We start from the raw sequence: 22,076 nt of genomic DNA on the forward strand, positions 1-22,076 counted from the left end.
TATTTGTCCAGTGTAGTGGACGCATTTTTCAACAAACGGTCGGCATTCCATTGGGAACATATTGTGCTCCTTTACTTGCTGACCTATTGCCTCACTCTTATGAGACTGACTTTATAGCTGATCTGATCCGAAAGGAAGAATATCGTTTATCTATATCCTTTAATTTCAGTTTCCGCTGTATAGATGACGTATTATCTTTAAACAATCCTAATTTTGGGGATTTGAAACATTGCATCTACCCCACAGAACTTGAGATAAAGAATACTACAGACACTGTGAGGTCAACCTCATATCTTGACCTACACTAAGAAATCGATGGTGAAGGAAAACTATTGACCAAACTTTACGACAAACGTAATGACTTCATTCAGAATTGTCAACTTTCCTTTCATCTGTGGCAACATCCCTTCAGCATCTGCATATGGAGTGTTCATATTACAGCTCATACGTTATGCCAGAGCATGCCGAAACTACGCAGACTTTTTTATTGCACTAGAATTCTGGCGTTTAGAAATAGGCTTCTGGAACAAGGTTATGTTGCTACAAGATTGAAGTCATCACTACACAAGTTTTATGGTCGTCATAATGAACTCGTGGATCGCTACGGTGTATCCTTCTGCGCCATGAAAACTGATTTGTTCAACGTGTCATAGTTTTCCTTCTTTGATTCGTCTACCCCGAACTTGACTTTTTATGAGCAACTCGGTGGGTGTTTCTAGAACAGCAGAGGACGCTTACCCTACCGGTGCATCTGGTCCATGCTCCCAGTTTTTAGTGGAGTCCGAGTTGCTCATTTGCTTTTGTTACTTTGTTTGCATGATTTAAGTTACTGTATGTTCTTCGTTGTGTATGTCTGTTTTCCATGTCTGGTCTTTGTTCCTGGATTACATTCTTTTGATTGCCGCTATAACATTGGTTCCCTTGATTACTCTTACTGGTGATATATTATTTAGTCATGGGATAATAATTTGTGTAATACGTAAACGTGGTGAGTACTCGCCCAGTTCCTAAACATATAAATAAACTGAGCATTTAATTTTGTGTTCAGACAGCCTAATAATAGTCAATCAAAATGAAGATAATACAAACAGAGACTAACAGAGGAAATAATAGTATAATTGTTGAGGGAATTCTTTACCGAAAGAAAAATGTTCTGAAGACTGCTTCTCGCCCCGTGCAAGTCCGGATGTTAAAAGAATAGGCCTGCAGCAGCGCTAAGCTTGTCGTAAAAGGCGACTAAATAGTGCTCAGAACCCTAGCCGGGAGCTAGGGCGCTCTGCCCACAGAGCAACTGGGATGTGGGCCCAAGGTGGTGGAATGGGGTACCCCTGGCGTGTTACATGCTGGGGTTGTCAGGCTATAATACGGAAAACTTGACCGCAAACCATAGTGGTGCACTGTGTTTGGAAAGATGCCACGTTCCTCGCACGTTAAAGAACACTGCTGGGGTATTCGATAGGAGTAGGAACCTGAGCGCTCCGCCACAGGAGGCTAAATTGCCCGACCCTACCCACCTCTCCCTATTTCCAGTGGCAATCAAAATTTGTCGACCCCATTGTCCTTGTGTCCCATCCCTTTTTCATTTCATCATCATTTCATGTTCATTTTATCATCCATTTCATGTTCATTGTCTGAATATAGCTGAAATCTTGCTGCTCGGACGTTAAACCCCAACAAACAAATAAACAAAAGCAATAGGCGGTATCAATACTAACTGTCCCCAATCATACTTTGAGTTACTCACACTTTTAACTCAGAGATTAGAACCACCAAACCAGACAGAATTATATAGAAGTCAAATGGAGGCCAGGATAAGGAAGAGAGGAGAATCACTACAAGAATTAGCACAAGATATCAAGATGTTAGTCAGACTATCTTACCCAACTGCTTCCAGTGGGTTGAAAGATCAGCTGGCCCATAAAAGTTTCAGGGAAGCACTGAATAATACATACTAGAATTGGCAGTATGTCTAGGAAACCAGGATACCATTGAGGAAGCGGTATATCGAGCCCTAAAATATGAGGCATTTCATAAGAGTTAATTGAGACCACATTTGAGATTTCAAGAATGGAAAGCAAAGATTATGAGAAAAATCAAATGAACCATAAATACACAGGCCAAATTTGTGTTTATTGTCAAAAGATTGGCCAAATAGTCCGTGACTAACACTCGAAAACGAGACCTTTAGAAAACAGTTAACCAACATGGTAGCATGACTCAAAGTAGTGGGCACCAAAATCAGTATACCAAATCACATAAACCAGCTAATCGTCCCTCTTTTACAACACGGGCTACCAGGAAAACTAATAGGGACTGAAAATGTAGGTCCATTTTCAGCTGCAGATAACACTAGTAAGGGACCCACTCTATTAGGAATTAAAAATTCAGATCATGATGGTCATGACCTATTGTCACTGTTGAAATAGGTCATGTTCCTATTCACTATCTGATTGATACAAGTTCTACGATGAGCGTCCTTCACACTGAAGTATTTAGACAGTTACAAAAATTTATTCAAAATAAATTAAAACCATGTAACCATAAATTAAGAATGGGGGAGAAGTTGAACCTCAATACATTGTTGACATACCAATAGAAATTGATGAACATGTAATTGACCAACAAATGCTTATTGCAGAAGTTGAAATCCCTGCTGTCCTTGGATTTGATTTTCTGGAACAAAATCAATGCATAAATATCTGAAATTGCTATTTGCAGTTTAACAATGATCATGTACCTTGTCATCTTGAGTCAAATACCAAGCCTATTTACGATTGTGGTAAGTCAAAAGGTCACAATACCTGCTAGGAGAGAATGATAATACCAGCTCACATACAAGGTTTTTGTAAAATACCTTCAAGCATGGAGTTGGCAGTTGATATAAATACAGAGAGGCTTCAAATTAGAGGCTTGCTAGTAGCAAAGTCATTATATTCAAAAAGCATAAATACCACACCATTACGGGTGGTCAATTTAACCAATGAACCGCCTATTGTATACAAGAATATCTGTGCTGCCATAGCTGAATCTGTTGAATCAAAGCAGGTGTTGTCAATTTCAAGTGTGGAATCTAATGATAGATTGAACTTATCTGAAGCCCTTAAACCTATATTTGAACGATGTAGGAACCATTTATCTGCTGAAGAAATTGAGAAGTTATACAACCTCTGCATAAGTAACCAGTCTGTATTTTCAATGACTAAGTTAGACTTGGGTTTGATAAATATGGTCAAACAAACAATAAGTACCCAAAGGTCTATACCACTTAAGTTACCACCTCGAAGAGTTCCTTTGGCTCTGAGAAAGGAAGTTGAAAAAGGAAATCCAGAAAATGCTTGATGCTGACATTTTTCAACCTAGTCCTTCTTCTTGGTCCACCTTGGTTGTTGTTCGAAAACTAGACTCAACTGTTCGTATCTGTTTAGATTATAGGGCCTTGAATGGCATTACTGTCAAATATTCATATACGTTACCCAGAGTAGATGATTCTCTTGATGCCTGGAAGGGAAATCTATGGTTTAGGACTGTCAATGTATCCAATGTATACTACCAAGTTGGTATAAACCCTTCACATGCTAAAACACCCTTTACAACGCCAAAGGGGTTATTCAATGCATGTGTCACATTCGAAAGACTGGTGGAGTGTAGAATTAGATATGCTGGCCTTAAACTAGCACCCAAAAAGTGTCAATTGTTCGTCGTGAGGTCGAATTCCTAGGCCACATTGTAAACAAGAAGGGTATAAAACCTGATCCATTAAATGTTTGTTTGTTGGGGTTTAACGTCCGAGCAGCAATATTTCAGCTATATTCAGACAATGAACATGAAATGGATGATAAAATGAACATGAAATGAAAAAAAAAAGAATGGGTCACAAGGATAATAGGGTCGACACATTTTGATTGCCACTGGAAAAAGGGGGGATGGGTAACGTCGGGCAATTTATCCTCCTGTGGCGGAGCGCAAAGGTTCCTACTCCTATCGAATACCACAGCAGGGTTCTTTAACGTGCGAGGAACGTGGCATCTTTCCCAACACGGTGCACCACTATGGTTTGCGGTCAGGTTTTCCGTATTATAGCCTGACAACCCCAGCATGTAACACGCCAGGGGTACCCCATTCCACCACCTGGGGCACACATCCCAGTTGCTCTGTGGGCAGAGCGCCCTAGCCCCCGGCTAGGGTTCTGAGCACTATTTAGTCGCCTTATACGACAAGCTTAGCGCTGCTGCAGGCCTATTCTTTTATCACCCGGACCTGCACGGGGCCTGATCCATTAAAGGTTGAGTGTCAAATCTTGGCCCATTCCTTCCAAATTGAAGGAGTTACGTACGTTGTTCGGGAACATGTTCATACTACAGAAGGTTTATAAAAAACTTTAGTATAATTGAATGATGATTGATTGATAATTGGGGTTTAACGTCCGAGCAGCAATATTTCAGCTATATTCAGGCGATGACCATGACAGGGATGATAAAATGAACATGAAATGATGACAATGAAATGAAAAAATGGGACACAAGGGTAATAGGATCGACAAATTTTGATTGCCACGAGACAAAACGGAGGGATGGGCAGGTTCAGGCAAGGTAGCATCCTGTGGCGGAGCCCTACGGTTCCTACTCCGGGAGAATACCACAAAAGGGTTCTTTAACGTGCGAGGAACGTGGCTTCTTTCCCAACACGGTGCACCACTATGGTTTGCGGTCAGGTTTTCCGTATTATAGCCTGACAAACCCAGCATGTAACACGCCAGGGGTACCCCATTCCACCACCTGGGGCACACACCCAAGTTGCTCTGTGGGCAAAGCACCCTAGCCCTCGGCTAGGGTTCTAAGCACTATTTAGTCGCCTTTTACGACAAGCTTAGCGCTGCTGCAGGCCTATTCTTTTAACACCCGGACCTGCACGGGGTGAGTTATTCATCCATATATAATTAATTGAACTGTTTATCTGGCGCGATAATTACATTGCATAAAAAATCCTCGTCCTGTGTTTGCAAAAAACGCGTATTTTCGTATTTTTCACACGCGGAAAAAATACCACTTGTGCGGTACTACAGCTGTCTAAGATGACTTAGATTGACTTCCTCTTTCACAAGACTTGACATTTTATGAACGTCACAGAGTCTCTGTAAAAGAGAGGGGCTAATCTTGGATATTAGTAGCATTTCGCTTCGCCGTGTACACATTTATTCTTCTTTCACTAAGAGCAAAAAAAAAAACCTTTTGTATCTGTTTTCAAGAAAAGCGTAGCAACTTAAGAGTATGTACCACTTCCTGAAGGGTATGTTCGGTAAATATAAAATTCTGCTGTTTTTCCCCCAATTTACCGAACTACAACGTGTTATGCTTTGAATGTGTTCATTTCAAATGAAATACGTTTTTGGGCCAGTTGCAGCCTGTCCTATGGTATGATGGTTTTCTTTTCGTTCATTGAAGACCAATTGGTGGCCTTGGGCTGATATATCCGTCTCGGTGGGGTTGTTGTATATTTGACACACACACACACACAGAGACCATCTCGTTATATTGTACTTTCAGTCTTTCGGTCTCTATTATACGACAGGTTTTACTTCTACTGGCTACAAACAAGTTTTTTTGGATGATGAAATCATAGAGGTGTCCTCATATTTTCTTTTTGGCGACCCTTGTTCATTTGAATAAGAAGAGTTTGTTGTCTGTACATTAAATTTGGGCACCAAATGTGGTTCTATCGCAAGCGACATATCCTTTATCATATCGATTGCATCACTGACTTTGAACGCAACAAATTCTTCGATGTCAGAGTCAAGACGTATTCCTACAAGAATGAAAGCTGCATAGCAAGTTCTTACTTGATCACCAATACAGATTATTGAACCACTATCACCGGGTTTTGCAAAATGTTTTGTGTCAACGCGAAAAGAAATAAAACCATCGTCATCTTCACAGGCGCTGCATTTTCCCGATCGCATACTTGAATCACTGGCACCCCAAATATACATCCGACGATTTCGAACTTCCAAAATATCTCCTCTAAACACTCGAAAATGTGTAAAGTCTCCGGTAATTGATTTGAGACCGAATGTGCATGTAAGATTTGATTCTGGTACAATTTTAACTACAGATAAGTCAAAAAAAGGCGATGACGTAACCTCTCCAGAATAAATTGCAAAAATGTTCACACCAATTCTGGAATTATCGTCTGGATTAAAGGCATGCGCATTTTTCCCAATCACATGTGCGCATGTTGTAAAGTAGTTCGATCCGTTGTCATCGTGTAGAAACATTCCGACTGATCCAAAGTGTTTATCCTGCGTTGATTTGTTATACTTCTTTATTTTGCTACCTTGTTGGAGGTTTGAAAAGCATTTTATTTTCTTTTCCCTAAATTGTATACAAAGTGTGTATTTTTCGTTTATTTTCCCATCATTAAAATCGAAATAGTTCGCCAGGTACGTAAAAACTTCGCTTTCATCCGATTTTGAGTCTGCCTTCAAGTTCACATATAGGCTATTTTCTGTACACCCAAAACCTTGAACTTTCCTATGCCTTTTTTGAAAAAAATAAATTTAACATGACATCATAAAATAAAAATATTACATTATCTAAATACGAGCCATTTATTCTTGAAAGAAATGTGAGGAGGTATCCTTTGATTAATCATTATGATTTCGAACAATAAAGAAAATTGACGTGACAGATGAGTAGAAAAAAATATCACGAAAAATTTACAAAGACTTCAATGAAAAAGGTGATTGTATCTCATGAAACGTACTTTTCAGCCATCATTTTTTGTAACTTTAGGGAAGTCTTTTGGAAATTATTCACGTATGTATCGTTATGACATATGGATAACCAATGTGCGTGCTGTCGTATCTAAATTACGAGAAAAAAGGGGGAGCTTAGAATGGTGACAGTTTTAACTTTTGACCCGTCGTTGTGTCATGTCGGTTAGAGAAAATGTGAATATTTTTATTTAAGAAGTAGCTATTGACTACAAAAAATGTATAGAAAAGCGTGTATAAAAAAAGTATACTAAACAAATATCAAAAGAGAATCTCAGTAGACGCAGAGAAGATGTTATGAAATATTCTGTTCATTGACTCTTTTATTCTTGTAGTGGAAACAATATTTTATAACGATATGGAAGAACTCTGTTAAAAACATACCATCCGATTTTTGAATGACAATTAGTACCTACAAATTTCTCCCACAATAACTTGGATAAATCTTGATCATTCACATTCTTCCCGTCGCGATTCAAAGGAGTAAAAACGTTGCTACCTTAAATACATGTACACATGTCATGCTTGATACACATTCTTATAAGCACTCCGAATGGCAAGTTTCACATGAAATTTTATGACAAATCAATTAATCATAACCTGAACATGTCCCAAAACAACGTTTAAAGAGTATTCAAGAATAATCACACTTAAATACCAATGCAAGTAATTTACTCAAATGAATAAATGATCTGTAGATACCTTAATGAAACTGTCTTAAATTCATGGAACAACATATTCTCTTGTATTGCTTGTATCTCTTTTTCAATGCAGCATGACAATTCCTTAATTCGGTTGATGCAGTCTGGATCGACTTGAAAAAGCGTATTAATAAAATCATTTGTGAAATCGTCATTCCTGTAGGATGATACACGCGCTTTCGTTGTGCTTTTTGAGTCTTTTTGTTGTGACACATCACTCGTTATTTGAACTTGTTTTTTGTTTAATGAAGACACGTTTTGTTGAAATTGTTTCGGGGGCATTATATTTTCAAGTAAATTATCAGTTGCTTCTTGAATTAAGCGATCCCTTTTCTCTCTTTGTAATACAGATATGCCCTCATACTTTTCAACTATCATAGAAATTTTATGATAAATATGTTCCATTGTGAATGTTTTACTATTCGATTTAGCCTCTACATTTGCCATAAAGTGTTTCATCTTGGATTTAAGTTTATCAAGAGTTTTTGAAAATGTTCTAAACTCATCATAAATATGATTCAGAAATTGTGTCAAACTATTTAATAGACATAATCCGATCCGGAACTGAGATTGTTGTTCGTTAATCAAAAACATCTGCCTAAAAATAGCAGTTGAGTTTTTCTCTTTTCCACAGAACTCCCAAACTAATTTGCTCAAACATAGTAAATCTTCAACGTCATATCTTTTGTGATGCCTTTTGCCTTGAATCAGGTAAACAATGTTGTCTTTTAGGGCCAAGAGATTAGATGTCTCTGTCAAAATGATTTTATCCTACAAATTAAAATATTTATACATATTTTAAAGGCAAAGACTACGGTTACATCAGTTGATTCGCTCTAGCAAAGACACTTGCGTGTTTTCAAAGGTCATGTGCGATAAGTGGCCGTTTTCGATTTGTCTTCCTATTGTTATAGTTACATTTACGCATTGTACATGACAGAAATAATTATACTGTAAAAATATATAACATTGAATCAATGTCGATATGTCGAAAGTAAAACACTAGCTAACATTCTTTGCCATGTATTTCATGGTAACAATGCTGCCCTAATTCCAACGCGCCAGACTACTCACCAAACTAGGCTATATAACGAACAGAGCCCCGTGCAGGTCCGGGTGTTAAAAGAATAGGCCTGCAGTAGCGCTAAGCTTGTCGTATTAGGCAACTAAATAGCCGGGGGCTAGGCGCTCTACCCACAGAGCAACTGGGATGTGTGTCCCAGGTGGTGGAATGGGGTACCCCTGGCGTGTTGCATGCTGGGGTTGTCGGAAAACCTGACCGCAAACCATAGTGGTGCACCGTGTTGGGAAAGATGCCACGTTCCTCGCACGTTGAAGAACCCTGCTGTGGTATTCGATAGGAGTAGGAACCTTTGTGCACCGCCACAGGAGGCTAAATTGCCCGACGTTACCCATCCCACTTTTTTCCAGTGGCAATCAAAATTTGTCGACCCTATTATCCTTGTGACCCATCCTTTTTTTTCATTTCATGTTCATTTTATCATCCATTTCATGTTCATTGTCTGAATATAGCTGCTCGGACGTTAAACCCTAACAAACAAACAAACATAATGAACAGTGGTGGTAAGTCGAGTGGTCACTACTAGTAGGTAAAACTTAAACATTAGCACATAATACATTTGACAGCATATACGATTGAACCATATCTATTAATAAGTTTTGTGAGGTTTTTAATATTGTTTTATGTTCACAGATGTTATTATTGTAATATTTCATCACTTTATAAAACTGTTACTATCAAATAATAAAAGACTTATACCGTACTTCATTACTAAGACGACAATTGCCGTGAACTCCATCCGGATTCAAACATATAACTACTGCATGTGGTCTATTGAATTCTTTAGGAATGTGCGATAACGTTCTACATGTTCCATATCCTACGTTCAATGCAAAGTTGTCAATCTCGGTGGCAATGTTAGTGTCTCTTATAAAAGAAATAAGAGGCTTTCGTTTTACAAACTCTACTTCGATTAAATTTGCTAGAGACAAACGTTTAGGTAAAACAATATCCTGGAATAAAACTTGTAAGATCCAAAGAGATGTAAAATATTCAGAATCATACTCAACGCACAAATATCTATTTTTTTTCAGCTCATCCCGATTACTCAATTTGCTCATTATTTAATTATTAAAACCTCAAATATTGGCTTCATACACTCCAATAACTTCTATATGAGGCCTTAGTTTGATAAGGATGTTTTTATTCCGATAAAAGTCATATGATTGAATAGTGTGGGTTTTTTTAAACTTTAATTTATATCAATTAGTTCCGTTTCATAGTCATTTTATCATTTTGGGGTGGATACAGGAAACAATTCGCAGTTTTTCGAAAATGTCAGTTGAATGAGAAAACTGTTATGTACAAAATCTGTATAGAGCCGTAGCGCATTGTATTCGACTACATGAGTACAAAGCAATTTCGACATTACACAAATTTTGAATTAAACGGTTCATACAAAACGCTACCAATGAATCGTTGGTCATCACTTAGATGGAATTGATGATTCAAAATAATAATGCACATTTTTGTTTTCCCTGCCAACGCGCGCTAAACTTTAATCCTACCCACCTCTCCCTATTTCCAGTGGCAATCAAAATTTGTCGACCCCAATATCCTTGTGTCCCCTCCCATTTTTCATTTCATCATCATTTCATGTTCATTTTATCATCCACTTCATGTTCATCGCCTGAATATAGCTGAAATATTGCTGCTCGGGCGTTAAACTCCAACAAACAAACATCAAACTGCAAAACAATTTCTTTCATGTACTTTGAAACAGATTAACTAATATCATACAAAAGAGTAATCAAGGGAACCAAGGTTATAGTGGTAATTAAAAGAATGTAATCCAGAGATCAGACATGGAAAACAGACATACACAAAACAGAACATAAAGTAACTAAAATCATACATACAAAGTAACAAAAGAAATGAGCAACTCGGACTCTCTAAACTGGGAGCATGGACCAGGTGCACCGGTAGAGTAAGCGTCCTCTGCTTTTCTAGAAACACCCGCCGAGTTGCTCATAAAAAGTCAAGTCCGGGGTAGACAAACGAGGAAAGGAAAACTATGACACGTTGAATAAATCAAATTTCATGGTGCATATGGATGCACCATAACGATCCACGAGTTCATGATGACGATCGTAAAACTTCCGTAGTGATGACTTCAATCTTGTCGCAACATAACCCAGTTCCAGAAGTCTATTTGTTAGAGTTCTAGCTCGATACAAAAAGTCTGCGTAGTTTCGGCAAAGCTCTGGCATAACGTATGAGTTTTGATATGAACACTCCATACTCAGGTGCTGAAGGGATGTTGCCACAGATGAAAGGAAAGTTGACAATTCTGAATGAAAAGTCATCACGTTTGTCGTAAAGTTTGTTCAATAGTTTTCCTTTACCATCGATTTCTAAGTGTAGGCTGACTTCACAGTGTCTGTAGTATCCTTTATCTCAAGTTCTTTTGGGTAGATGCGATGTATTAAATCTCCGAAATTAGGATTGTTTAAAGATAACATCTATATAGCGGAAACTGAGAATGAAGGATCTCGCCAAACGATATTCTTTCTTTCTGATCAGATCAGCTATAAAGTCAGCCTCATAAGAGTGAAGGAATAGGTCAGCAAGTAAAGGAGCACAATTTGTTCCCATTGGAATGCCCACCGTTTGTTGAAAAGCACGTCCACCACACCGGACAAATATGTTGTTGATTAAAAATTCCAACATTTTGTAAACATCTTCCTCTGTATATTTGGAATTATTTCTTACAAAGTATGAATCTCTACCAAGAACTATATATTTGTATTGATACAGGTAATGATAAGTCATTTTATTTGTACATCCTGAAATATACCACAGGCACTTGGGACCAGGATTTTCCTTAAAAATATCATTAAATCATTTTCTTTCCATATTTTAGTAACAACTATAAATAGTAAGCGGACATGTCAGAGAACACGTATAACTCAAATATGGAAACACAATTTAATGATATTTTTGAGGGAAATTTAAAAACAAATCCAGGTCCCAAGTGCCTGTGAAATAAACATAAAAGTATTAAATGAGGCTAATCGGCAATACATAAAGAAAACGAAATTAATATAATCATCTACATAAAAATTCTTCAAATCATACATGGAAGAATATTTACTCATAATTCAAAAAGGAATGGTCAATATCGAACATTTGGACAATTTAAATGGATAATTAAGCTAACTTTCTACATGTATGTATAAAAAATGACCTCAGAATATAGTTTTACCCAGCTCAGAATGAAAAATTTTGTGTCGCCACAACTTTTTTTCTTTCTCAAATTAAAGAATTCTTTCATGTAGGAGACAAAGGTATAATAACTGTAACTAAACTGATTACCCCCTCCCACAACCACCACCACAAACAAACCCAACCCAAATTCGAAAAAAGCACTAACAAAGTAATGTTAATTTCCCAAACTCAAACTCAATCATGTCAAATTTATACATCCGGATATAAGAGCCTCAGTTTTGCTATATTTATATGGTTTTAAAATCCGAGAAACAATTTAAAGCAGAGCGCTTCACTGTTATCTCAAGCGCTTTAAAGATTAAGATTCAGGTTAGCTAGAAATGAAGACCGGAGAAGACCTGAGTTGATCATGTTAGGTCCAAGGGTTTATAACATAATGGTTTTTTTTTTATATTTTGCCCCGTGTAGGTCCGGGTGTCAAAAGAATAGGCCTGCAGCTGCACTAAGCCTGTCGTAAAAGGCGACTAAATAATGCTCAGAAACCTAGCTCTGCCCACAGAGCAACTGGGATGTGTGCCCCAGGTGGTAGAATGGGGTACCCCTAGCGTGCTATATGCTGGGGTTGTCAGGCTATAATACGGAAAACCTGACCGCAAACCATAGTGGTTCACCGTGTTGGGAAAGAGGCCACGTTCCTTGCATGTTAAAGAACCCTGCTGTGGTATTCGATAGTAGTAGGAACCTTTGCACACCGCCACAGGAGGCTAAATTGTCCGACCTTACCCATCCTTCCCCTTTTTCTAGTGGCAATCAAAATTTGTCGACCCCATTGTCCTTGTGTCCCATCCTTTATCATTTCATCCTCTTTTCATGTTCATTTTATCATTAATTTCATGTTTATTGTCTGAATATAGGTAGGGTAGGGTCGGGCAAATTAGCCTCCTGTGGCGGAGCCCTATGGTTCCTACTCCGGAGAATACCACAGTAGAGTTCTTTAACGTGCGAGGAACGTGGCATTTTTCCCAACACGGTGCACCACTATGGTTTGCGGTCAGGTTTTCCGTATTATAGCCTGACAACCCCAGCATGTAACACGCCAGGGGTACCCCATTCCACCACCTGGGGCACGCATCCCAGTTGCTCTGTGGGCAGAGCGCCTAGCCCCCGGCTAGGTCTCTGAGCACTATTTAGTCGCCTTATACGACAAGCTTAGCGCTGCTGCAGGCCTATTCTTTTAACACCCGGACCTGCACGGGGCCCAAATCAATGGTACAGATATGGGAACAAAAATGGCTCCTTCGTATGCTAACATCTACATGGGCAAATTGGAAAATCAAATAATTTCAACATCGAAACCCTTCTCTTGGTTTCGGTTCATCGATGATGTTGACATGAAATGGACTGAGTCTAAACAAAATTTAGACAATTTTATCACATGCCAACAATGTTCATCTATCAATAAAATTCACCCCTGAGACACGAAATGCTGACACTAAAATCACATTTTGGAACTACTACGTTTGTAAGAGACGGGAAAATGTTAATGGATATTAACAGCAAACCAACTGATAGTCATCAATACTTATCTCCCAATAGTTGTTATCAAAAACATTGTACTAAAAACATACCATACTGCCAGGCACATCGAATTCGGCACATTTGCTCAACTGACGATACCACCAACAAACGCCTAGATGAACTCCGTGGTCATTTGCTATTGCGTGGCTGTAAATCAACAGATATAGATCGGAGATTTGAACGTGCTAACAACATCAGCCGTAAAGATCTCCTCGAGTACAAACCCAAGAAAAAGAACAAAAGGGTTCCTTTTGTGCTTATATACCATCCAGCCTTTGGAAAACTCTCGCAGCTACTGCATTTAAATTGGGAAGACATTCAAAAACATCCTAAGCTCTCCAAAGCTCTTTCCTGGGGCCCCGGTCCTAGCATTCCGTAGACCTAGGAGCCTAAGAGATGCCCTAGTCAGAGCAGAGATTTCATCTCAGCCCAAACAAAATACAACGGGTCAGTGTCGACCATGTGGAGATAAAAGATGTAAGACCTGTACCGAGATACTGCACACCAAAACGTTTAAAAGCTACTACACTGGGAAGGAATTTGCAATTTTTTGCGGCGTTACTTGCAAAACCCCTTCTCCAGTGCCGATGTGGTATGCAGTACGTTGGCGAAACAGAACAACTTTTCAACAGGCGTATGAATAGTCATCGCAGTGACAACAAATACAAACCAGACCTCCCTCTAAGTCGCCATCTTAGATCCGCCGAACACACCCAGGAGGATATATACAATATTGTTGTTACGATCATAGAACATGATAAAAACTGGTCAACATGTAAAAGAGTGCCTCGGGAAAGCTTTTGGATTAAAAAATTACAAACAACTTCTCCAGATGGAATAAACGAGAAAAAAATAATCCATTTTTAGGTCTTGATCTAAGGCTGGTACTGCACTACATGCTATACATCAATACGCCGTACTACTGTATTTTGACTTTTTTTTAATTTTTTCCACAGTTAATTTTTATTTTTAATTTTGATAAAAAGACCATTGTTATTTTCATTCAGGTTCCTTATCATTTGCTGATGTATGCATTTGATAAAAGTGCAATCACCCACAACGTACGTGATTCAGCTTCTGAATCTGTTTTGAATTTTACCATCTTTTAGCTTTTCACTAAGAAACAGATGCGCATCAATATTTACATGCACATTCAAGCCATCCTTCATCCGTTAAAAAGCAATACCGTATGGTTTGGGTGTACGAGTTCGACGAATATGTTCCGAAGAAAGTGACTACTCAAAGTAAGGTAGAGAAATCAAGAAACATCTCAGGAGAAGAGGATACGATAAAACTATAATAGGAAACCAACTAAAGAAAGTAGACAATTTAAAGCTTGCATATCTATTGTGCTACCACGAAAAGAAATAAAATTCTACGGTACCATTTGTTTTAACTTTCTCGCAAGCATTACCGAACGTACACAGAATCTTGCGAAAAAATATGAAAACCCCATCAATCACCGCGGTTGAAACAGATATTCCCCGAACTATCGTTAGTGTGTTTTAAGAGAGATAAAAATATTAAAGATATACTTGTGCACAAGAAACACAACCTCCTGTTCTACAGGAAAGAAAATGGCAGTAAAAAGTGTGGCAAAAATTGTGCCTTATGCAAGAACATTGTGAGAACAAAAGAATATTCTGACAACGAAGGCAAGGAATACACAATCCGTAATTTACATGTTCCTTGATAAATGCAAGAAAAAATTATATGTCGGTCAAACAGGAGACACCTTATACCAGAGGATGAACTTAATATTTTTAAATGTTAGAACTTAAAAAACATGCAGATGACCCTGTCGCTGAACATTTTTTTTCAAAACGGTCAAAATTATGGCAAGCCAAAGTGGACAAAAATCAATATTTTCTAATATTAGAAAATGAATTTTTAATATTATAAAATCATTTTTTAAATTTTAGGAAAGATTTTTTAATATTAGAAATTCATTTTGTAATGTTATAAATTCATTTTGTAATGTTATAAATTCATTTTTTTAATATTAAAAATTCATTTTCTAATATTGCAAAGTCCTGATTTAGTTATATTATAAAATATCACACATTTTGTAATATTACAAATTGAATTCGTAATATTAGAAAATCAGTCACAATTTTTAATATTACAAAATGATTTTTCTAATATTAAAAAATCGTCATTGAATACGACAAATCCATTTTCTAATATTAGAAAATCAATTTCTAATATTAAAAAATAGTTTTTTAATATAAGAAATTCAATTGAATTTTTAATTTAAAAAAAAATGATTTTTTAATATTAAAAAAGTATTTTGTGATATAAGAAATCTTATTTGTAATATTAGAGAATGAATTTGTCATATTAAAATATCATTTTTTAATATTAGAAAATGCTCATTTTTGTCCACTTTGGCTTGCCGTACAAAATGCAAAACACATGCGAGTTACAGGAATTGAAAAGGTGAACGGTTCAACAACATTGCGGAAAGTAAAAGAGTCATTTTGGATGAAGACATTGAATACTTTAGAACGCTATGGATTAAATGTTAAATATGTACATTAAATATCTTTCTATGTTATAGAACACTTCTGGTAGACGACAGGAAAAGGAGCCTCATAGTCATGGTTCAAGGACCACTTCTTAAACTATTTGGGGTTAACAGGCCTCAAATCATAGTCATAGTCTCACACGAGACTTAATGTTTGATAGATGTTTCCCGAGACAACCCCAAGTAACTATTGGCTTCACCACTACATACAACCAATTAATGAATCCATAGGACAAGACCGTAATGGAATTATTTCAACGAGAACATGTCAGACAATGTAGTGATTTTTTTATCAATCCCCTAGCAATCTTGTGACGAAATTTGAGTGGCCGCTATTACTAAGGTGCGCACATACCAAAACACAATAATTCCGGCTAATATAGTCAAAGGATTTGAAGTATGTGGAATATACCCATTGGATCCGAGAAAAAAATCCCGGAATCAGCTTTTGCACCTCTGCACCATTCGAACTGGATCGCAAAAACATACCACCGCAACTCAGAGACCCCAGAATCAAATGAAACAGAAACACGCGCAGCTGATCAACCTCAACTGATCACGGCTAGTGAAAACGCTCTCGCTACACTCTTCGATATTGATGGTCCTGCTTGATCTAATCACGACAGAAACGAAAACATCTCCGAGAACAGTTCCGAATCAAAGGAAAATGATCATATTACAAATAAACCCGTTATATATCTGGACAACCAACACTCATCACTACCGATTCATTCGTCGTCTGATTCACGGATGCACAATGTTTCAATAAATTCATGTGAAGTTTTATAGAAGTTTTCAACATGGAAATTATTACAATCTTTGATCTTAAAAAATAAAAATCTAAACAACCGCAGAAAGAAAACAAAGAGCAAATAAAGTCGCATTGACTACTGCCTTCGGATGAAGTACACTTAACAAAAAACATGAATAAAAGGAAAAACAAAGACGTGAAAAACCCAAAGAAGAAAAAAATGCAACGACAACAAAAAAGAAGAAAGGACAAGATGAGAAAGATATCTACAGATGCAAAATACAATAAGAAACTTAAAGTGAAAAAAAAACAGGAAAGCAAGAATCCGTTGAAGGAGAATCGGTTCCTTCCATGAAATTGGTAGAAAACTTCAAATGTAAGATGGCGGGAAAATAATCATCACCCGGTGGATAAAAAAATGACATGCATTTTAATCGCCGGTTTAAAATGGAAGGAAATTCATTAGTGGTCCGTTGTATCTGTGATAATGGAATGTATATTAGATCTCAAATTAGACGATCATTTTTCGACATGGGTTCCATATACACCCAAATGACCTACATCTTGCATGAAGTTTGTCCAGTAAATTGTCAAATTGGATGCCGAATATTGCAGAACAAAGTTTTTTTTAACAATTTAAAAGCGTCCTACGACATGTAAAGGCTCCTATACTATTACGAATTGACCAACGAATAGAGATTTTGTTAAACGCTCTGGCTCTGGTGTCGTCAAGGTAGAGCACTACGATTTTGTTAAAAGCTCTGGCATTGTTAAGGTTAACACAAAATTGTCCGGTCTGCGCCTAGTAATTGTTTTGCTATTGCTATTCGCTTGAGAGTGTTGCTATCGTTCCGAACGTTAAAAATTTTGTAAAACAGTTATCGACCAATAAAAAGAAGAAAACTACAGTTTAAATATACACAATGTACGTGTTACTTTTTGTATCTTTATTTCGATACTTAACACGGTAAGTGGAGAGGGTTTCAATGGTTCACGGTTTCAGTGTTAGGGTAAGTTGTCCCCTAGTACAAACCTCGATACTAGTACTAACATATTTTTGAATACTGAGTGTTTTTTTTTTCTTTTTTCTTTTTTTTTTCTTTTTTTTTTAATTTTGAATTATCGAAAGCAACCGTGGAACTTAAGTAAAAGCTCATGAGTTAAATCTTGAGCACTGCATTCATTTAGAGAGATAATAAATTCAAGCCTATGTATTTAACAAAACAAGAAAGTCAAGAATTAATACCGCTTTGTTGATGCTGAGAGTGGAATAGACTATCCAAGTACAGGATAAACTTCTAATAACGAACATGATTAACTGTAAAATTTTGTAGTTTTTAGCTCACCTGGCCAACCACCAAGTGAACTTATGCCATCACTTGGTATCCGTCGTCGTCGTGGACAAATTTTCGAAAATCCTCTCCTCTGAAAATACAGACCGAAATTTTCAAAACAATTTGTCTACTGATATTGGACTTGTGGCCCCTGAAATAGCTTTTTGGCATTTTTCGCATGTACAACTTTGAAAATTTTCTCAAAAACCATTTTACAGAATTCATTGTAAGTTGGCATATTTGTTCCTAAGGGTATCCCACACGAAATTACAGTTGGGATTTTTGATCCATGGCCCCTGTTACTAAAATAGAGCACAGGGGTCAGAGGCAGTTTTTTTGCAAATAACTCAAAAGTTATTGCCTTAAGCAAAATTCTGGCAGTGTAATAATTGTTTTGTTTAGCATCATGAGACGGAACTATGCCGAAATTTTCAAAACAATTATTCATCATTTGATGTAGGAGTAACGGCCTCTAAAACACATGTTTTGCCATTTTTTGCATGAACAACTTTGAAACTCTTCTTCTAAAACCATTTTACACAATTCAATGAAAGTTTGCATATTTGCTTCTTAGGGTATTCCATAATAACCGTTGGGATTTTTAATCCGTGTAAAAAACATGGCCGCCGTTACTAAAAATAGAACATAGGGGTCAAAAGGCAGTTTTTGCAAATAACTTGAAAATCGTGCAAACAGATAATTAGTATCTGTCAAAACGTGTTATCATGTTTGAGATCTCGAGAAAACAATACTGTATTATTCTATTCAATGTAGTATAGTTGAAACATCACTGCCTTTGTGAAACAGTAAGACTATGAAAGTCTTTATACTTATTCTTTAAACATTGATGTAAGTAAGTTTCTTATATGGGTGAGTTGCAGCCATGAATCACTTGTAGATGAGAGTGAAATCTCTCGCAGTCGAGTTTTGACAGAAAGTCTATGAGATGTTTAAGAATCGGTCAGTTTAAAATAAAAGTTTTGTCAACCAATCAACATGATGTATGACTCCGGTTGTCAGAGACCAGCCCTTAAAATAACCGATATGTAACTTTAAGCAAGAGTATTATCTTTAAAGCTGCATTAGCTGTCATTTTCGTAAAAAAAAATTGTTGAAATATGCCTTAATTCTACTAAATTGCACTTTTTCTATATAATTTCATTCGATATCCACAAATAAAGTGGGTTAAATACATGAAATAGGTGTCTATATATTTATTGTCTTGCAAGACAAAAAAATCGACCTAAATAAATTCGCATGCACGTGATTTCTGGTGACCTTAATTCACGCATGTGCTGTAAGGGTCGCTTTTAAAAAGAAAACAAATCTGATTGCAAAGCGAACATGGTTAATCAATGGCAAGGAAGACCGTCTAACTCAAGCCATAAAAGAAAAAAGTTCGAATATAATGCAAGGATTCTTTTGAAATTTACGTATTTTGATATAATGTGGCACAAATATGGTCAGTAACTGTCATTATATTTGTTTGTTTGTTTGTTGGGGTTTAACGTCCGAGCAGCAATATTTCAGCTATATTCAGACAATGAACATGAAATGGATGATAAAATGAACATGAAATGAAGAATTAAAGGATGGGTCACAAGGATCATAGGGTCGACAAATTTTGATTGCCACTGGAAAAAGGGGGGTGGGTAAGGTTGGGCAATTTAGCTTCCTGTGGCGGAGCGCTAAGGTTCCTACTCCTATCGAATACCACAGCAGGGTTCTTTAACGTGCGAGGAACGTGGCATCTTTCCCAACACGGTGCACCACTATGGTTTGCGGTCAGGTTTTCCGTATTATAGCCTGACAACCCCAGCATGCAACACGCCAGGGGTACCCCATTCCACCACCTGGGGCACACATCCCAGTTGCTCTGTGGGCAGAGCGCCTAGCCCCCGGCTAGGTTTCTGAGCACTATTTAGTCGCCTTATACGACAAGCTTAGCGCTGCTGCAGGCCTATTCTTTTAACACCCGGACCTGCACGGGGCACTGTCATTATGTATTTGAAAACTGATCAAGAAATGGATGAAATGAAATGTAAACAAGACACGTGCTTACCTGTGTATCCGTTATTGTTATTTTTTTACCAAGGTTAGAGTATTTTTAACCCGGGTTAATGTCCTGTCGGCAATCTTCGGAAGTAAAGGCGAAAAATAATTAGATCTGAAATATCGATCTTCTTTGATTGAAAAAACGTTGTTTTTACAATATTCTGTAGGTATTATCGACATTTATTGCTTCAATTGCATTACTACAAACTTATTTTATTTTATCAGCAAATTCAATAGAATCAAAACTGAACAAATTTGGCAGCTAATGCAGTTTTAAAAAGATAACAGACGCAGTAAAATTTTGTTCTTCTTTACTTATAGGTTTGTACATTTCATTCAAGAAAATAACCATTTTAATTTTTTTTTCTAACGCCACTAAGTAATCGGTATTTGGCCAATCGGGAAACAGAATTGCGATCAGGTGACTTTCGTTTCAATAGAAGAGCGTCCTTAAGGTCAAAGGGTAAGAAAAGCGAAACTATACCGACTGCGTCGGAAAAATAAATGGAACGGCAGCAAAACCAGTATTTAAAGACTTAAAGTGAGTGAATGTGTTGGATATCATTAATTTTTTCTTAACTTATGACATGTTCATACTTAGACAATAACGTCTAGTTGTTCTCTTTCTTTTAGATTTCTTCATTTTACTTTCTCAAAACATCTACAAATCTATTTCCAAAATAAAATGCTAGTAAATTACATTCGTTTTGCGTTCTGAATGCGTGCATTCCATTCGTTAACTACTCATTTTCAATGCATTCGGACCGTTATCAATACTAGAGCATACCTGCGATATTGCGGGTATTTAGAGCGGGGTTGAAAGTATGTAAACTATTGTAAAGTGAACTACTCCAAAAGATTTTATGACTGGAGAAATCCATGAATGTCTTGTTAAAAAGTCATTTTTCATATAGAGGTGTGCAGACCTGTTAACGGAACCATAAGTTAATGCGTTACACAATGCACTGATTCCTTGGGTCCAAGAAATCGTATTTTTAACACTTCCAGGGACCGAAGAATTGTTTGATACCGATTCCTGTAGCTCACGTATCCAACAAATTGTATGTCATCATGTTAGGAATTTAAGGTTGCTTGTAAGTGAACAAAAATTAAATAAAACATAGATAAAACAGGTGCAGTAATAAGACCTATACTGCTTCCACAGTTGTCAAAGAGGGTCTCCACTCCTACCACGACACGTGTTACTCAGGTAATGGTGTTAATTCTATGTGGATCCTGAAAAAGTCGAAAGGTCTTCTGGAAACCCTCAATTCAAAATTATTAGCAGAATACAATAGCATTAAAACCTGTGACTTTTCAATTCTTTATACTTCTATTTCCCATACTCAGTTAAAATCCCAACTCAAAATAATTAAACATCGTTGTTACTCCAAAAAAAGATGGTACATCTAGATACAAATATGTAGTTCTTGGTAGAGATTCCTCTTACTTTGTAAAAACAATTCAAAATCATCTTCTAAATATACAGAAGAAGTTTTCAAAATGCTGGAATTTTTTATCGACAACATCTTTGTTCAGTGTGGTGGACGCATTTTTCAACAATTGGTCAGCACTCCAAAGGGAACAGATTGTGCTCCTCTACTTGCTGACCTATTCCTTCACTCTTATGAGGCTGACTTTATAGCTGATCTTTTCCAAAAGATGGAAAATCGTTTAGCTATGACGCATTGTCATTAAATAATCCAAGTTTTGGGGATTTTATATATCGCATCTACCCCCAAAGAACTTGAGGTTAAGGGTACTACAGACAGTGTGTACTCAGCTTCATATCTTGCATTTTGAGATCGCTGGTAAATGGAACTATTGACCAAACTATACGACAAACACGATGACTTTTCATTCCGTATTGTCAACTTTTCTTTCATCTGTGGCAACATCCCTCCAACACCTGCAGCCCCGTTAAAAGAATAGGCCTGCAGCAGCGCTAAGCTTGTCGTATAAGGCGACTAAATAGTGCTCAGAAACCTAGCCGGGGGCTAGGCGCTCTGCCCACAGAGCAACTGGGATGTGTGTCCCAGGTGGTGGAATGGAGTACCCCTGGCGTGTTACATGCTGGGGTTGTCAGGCTATAATACGGAAAACCTGACCGCA

The 22,076-nt window shown here is 37.3% G+C and overlaps 1 pseudogene across 1 annotated transcript in view; it reads right to left on the reverse strand.

The window, feature by feature from the left end:
• Positions 1-9,426, reverse strand: part of LOC148625107 (uncharacterized) — a 39,190-nt pseudogene extending 29,764 nt beyond the window's left edge. The window contains exon 1 of the transcript XR_015919857.1: positions 9,251-9,426. The product of XR_015919857.1 is annotated as an uncharacterized LOC148625107 (transcript). The remainder of the gene's footprint in view (positions 1-9,250) is intronic.
• Between the last annotated feature and the right edge of the window lie 12,650 nt (positions 9,427-22,076).

Source organism: Perna viridis, chromosome 2 (genome assembly GCF_037379345.1).
Source record: "Perna viridis isolate PV_CMFRI_1.1 ecotype Kerala chromosome 2, ASM3737934v1, whole genome shotgun sequence".
Lineage (NCBI taxonomy): Eukaryota > Metazoa > Mollusca > Bivalvia > Mytilida > Mytilidae > Perna > Perna viridis.